Source organism: Petaurus breviceps, unplaced genomic scaffold, assembly GCF_028583685.1.
Source record: "Petaurus breviceps papuanus isolate PSGF00001 unplaced genomic scaffold, PetGlider_PUasm1.0 64, whole genome shotgun sequence".
Classification (NCBI taxonomy): Eukaryota; Metazoa; Chordata; class Mammalia; order Diprotodontia; family Petauridae; genus Petaurus; species Petaurus breviceps.
This window is the reverse complement of record NW_027186428.1, coordinates 6,055,787-6,059,498: the sequence shown is the minus strand read 5'-3', so window position 1 is coordinate 6,059,498 and position 3,712 is coordinate 6,055,787. Positions and strand designations below refer to the sequence as shown.

The window sequence follows — 3,712 nt, the reverse complement described above, 5'->3', positions numbered from 1 at the left end:
CACATACTACTTTATATCATATAAAGTCCAAATGAATAAGCAACCCATATATAAGAAGTTACATCATAAAAAAATCAGAGGAGAATGGAAGAAGGTACCTTTCAGGACTATAGTTAAGTATAGACTTCACCAAACAAGCGATCAGACAACTTTAATTGCATTTGATCAAAAAGGGTTTACATGAACAATGTCAATGTAGATAGAATAAGAAGAGAAGCCAGTAATGGGGGAGGGGGGGCGGGGGAAGGTATGGAATCTTTGAATCAAGTATCTCTGAGAAAAGTCTAATATATAACTAAGGAGATGAGAAGGCACCTACCTGTCCAAGATAAAGTCATTTGTTACCAAAGCCCTGATGAACTAAATCCTAGGATTCTCAAAGAACTGGCAGTTGTTTTCGGTGAGCCACTCTTAGTAATACTGGAAAGACTGAAAAAGAATAGAATAGGTGGGGTGGCTAGGTGGCCCAGTGAATAGAGCACTGGCCTTGGAGTCAGGAGGACCTGAGTTCAAATCCAGCCTCAAACACCTAACACAAAACTAGCCATGTGACCTTGGGCAAGTCACTAAACCCCAACTGCCCTACCTTCCCCCCTCCAGAAAGCAAAAAAAAGAATAGAATAGGTGCAACAAGAATGGAGAAAGGTAAAAGAGTTTTCAAAAAGTTAAGATGATGTGTTCTGTAAACTATAGGTTAGCAAATTTTGCTTCAATTCCTGGCAGAGTTTTAGAAGGTACTGTATTTGTAACAGATACTCCCTAGCACCAGAGGATACTGTATCAAGCCAACCTGCCCCACAGGAGTTCAAGAAAGCTAGTGGCCAATCACTCCATAGTTCTGTCCGCTGTATGGATGTTATTGGGTTAACTTGGTTTAGGGATGTGCTTGTGTATATTGATATTTGATACTGTGTATATTGATATTGTATATATTGATAATTGAATCACTTGGCTGGTAGTCCCCATTCCCTAACCTTGTCCCACTCCTACCTTCAACATGTGCCTCATTGAATCTTCTTTACCAAGATCACTATTAAAAAAAAAAAAGACAACATTCTCTTGGCTTCCAGCTCGTGGTGGTGAAGGTGCAACTTCTTTCGGTCATCCCGAATCCGGGTTCCTCCGACACCGGCAGCCACCCCGCAGCGTCCAGGCCAAGTCTCCACCTTCGTCGCCGCCATGCCGCCCAAGTTTGACCCAAATGAAATTAAAGTCGTGTTTTTAAGGTGCACTGGTGGTGAAGTTGGTGCCACATCCGCTCTGGCCCCCAAAATTGGTCCCTTGGGTTTGTCTCCCAGAAAGGTTGGTGATGACATTGCCAAGGCAACCGGTGACTGGAAAGGGCTAAGGATCACAGTGAAGCTTACCATTCAGAACAGACAGGCTCAGATTGAGGTTGTACCTTCTGCCTCAGCCTTGATCATTAAAGCCCTAAAGGAACCTCCTTGGGACAGAAAGAAGCAGAAAAATATTAAACACAATGGAAACATCAGTCTTGATGAGATTGTCAGCATTGCTCTACAGATGAGGCACCGGTCCTTAGCAAGAGATCTCTCTGGAGCCATTAAAGAGATACTTGGGAAAGCCCAGTCTGTGGGCTGCAACTCTGATGGCCGACATCCTCATGATGTCATTGATGACATCAATAGTGGTGCTGTTGAATGCCCAGCAAGTTAAAAGCTACAAAGGAGATTGTTGCAATAAATTTAATATTTGACAACAACAACAAAAAAAAAAACACTTAAAGTGGTAACATAAGCATAAGTATGTTAATATCAAAGCAACAATGGCAGGTATCAGATGCTGAGACTTTTTTTCAATACACAATTTCAAACCAATTAAAGGGGAAAAAATCCTGTTCAGGTAGGTATCTATTTCTCCACCATCCCTGATCACCATCTCCTTCATCCACAGTCTGGGTCTTGGGAGAATGAATACTTGCTGTTAAATATTCCAGCTTTCAGAAAAAATAAAGCTTGGATACATATATTTAACTCATAGCTGTTATAAAGAGCACTATAAAGACTGTCCTGGTTGCCAAACAGGACCACAGGGATTCAGGCATTGCCACTTTTTAGAATCTGCAATTTCACTGGGCTTCAGTCTATCCCAGCAACCCCCAATATTAAATGTTGTATAGATTAAATATTCCAGAGACAAAGCACTGCCCCCAAAAGTAGCAACACCCCGAGGTAATTTCATTAAAGGGGATGGTTAGTGAGTATCTAGATCAGTTGTTCTCAAACATTTTGGTCTCAAGAACGTCTTTTACTGTCAAAAAATGAGGGAAGGGGGCGGCTAGGTGGCGCAGTGAGTAAAGCAGGCCCCAGAGAGTCAGGAGGACCCCGAGTTCAGTTTCGGCCTCCGACACTTAACACCCACACAAAAAAACTAGCCATGTAACCTTGGGCAAGTTACTTAACCCCAATTGCCCTCCAAAAGGCAAAAAAAAAAAAATGAGGGAAGACCCCCCCCCCAAAGAGTTTTTGTTTTTGTGGATTATGTCAGTAATTGCTATACTAGAAATTAAGACATCTTAGTATTATTATGAAAATAGTTTTCACTTTGTGGACTCCCAGAAAGAGTCCTGGGGAACTTCAGGAGTCTCCAGACCATATTTTAAGAACTAGAAAAGGAAGTAAGGAATCACAGACACAGCATGGCTTCATCATGAATAGGTCATGCCAGATTAACCTTGTTTTCTTTTTTGACAGGATTATTATACTGGTAAATCAAAGGATTGTTGTAGGTATAGTTGACTTAGATTTAAGTAAAGCATTTGACAAAGTTCCTTAAGCTATTCTTGCAGATAATGGAAAGAGGATAGTCCCATGACCTAGAGAGGTGATAGTCCTACTGTGCTCTGCCCTGGCAAGGCCACAGCTAAAATGCTGCATTCACTTCTGCGTGATACATTTTAGGAAGGGCATTGAAAAGCCAGAGACTGCCCTGAGAGAGCAGCCACGTTGTACATGGAATCATAGAGTTAACGTTAAAAGGGATCTTTGAGGTCCTCTAGTACAACACTCTCATTTTACAGGTGAGGAAACTGAGGTAGAGAAAGTAGGACAGAGAGTAAGTAGATGAGAATTTCAAACCAGATACTCTGACTTCAAATCTGGGACACTTTCTGCTGCATCACTATGAAGGGTCTTGTGATCATGCTATATGTGGACTGGGTAAAGGAATCAGAGATGCTTAGCCTGGAGAAGAGAAGACAGAAGAACATAATATCAGACTCCAAATATTTGGAGGGCTGTCATGTTATAGGAGGAAGAGTAATTACACTGGCCTTACAGAGCAGAATTAGGGCTGGATAGAACAGTTAATGAGGTGTACATGTAACTGTGAATCTCTGATGTATAGTTTGCTTTTCTTTTTAAGTATATAGTAAATTCAATATGTTACTTTCAAAATTCTTCAGTTCTTTACATACCTTAGATGTCAGACCTTTGTCAAAGACACTGACTGCAATTTCTTTCCCAGTTAACTGTTTCCCTTCTAACTTTATTTGATTTTGTTTGTGCAAAAACTTTTCAATTTTATATAATCAGAATAGTGCATTTTATCTTCTTCCATCCTACCTGTCCTTTGTTTGGTCACGAATTCTTCACTAATCCATTGTTATGAAAGGTATTTGCTTTCCTGTTCCTCTAATTTGTTTATGATGTGACTTCTTAGATTTCAGTCATGTATACATTTGGAGCTTATC

At 40.7% G+C, this 3,712-nt stretch overlaps 1 pseudogene; it reads left to right on the top strand.

The window, feature by feature from the left end:
• The first annotated feature begins 1,052 nt into the window (after positions 1–1,052).
• LOC138173675 (large ribosomal subunit protein uL11 pseudogene) lies at positions 1,053–1,745 on the top strand (annotated as a pseudogene).
• The last annotated feature ends 1,967 nt before the right edge of the window (positions 1,746–3,712 follow it).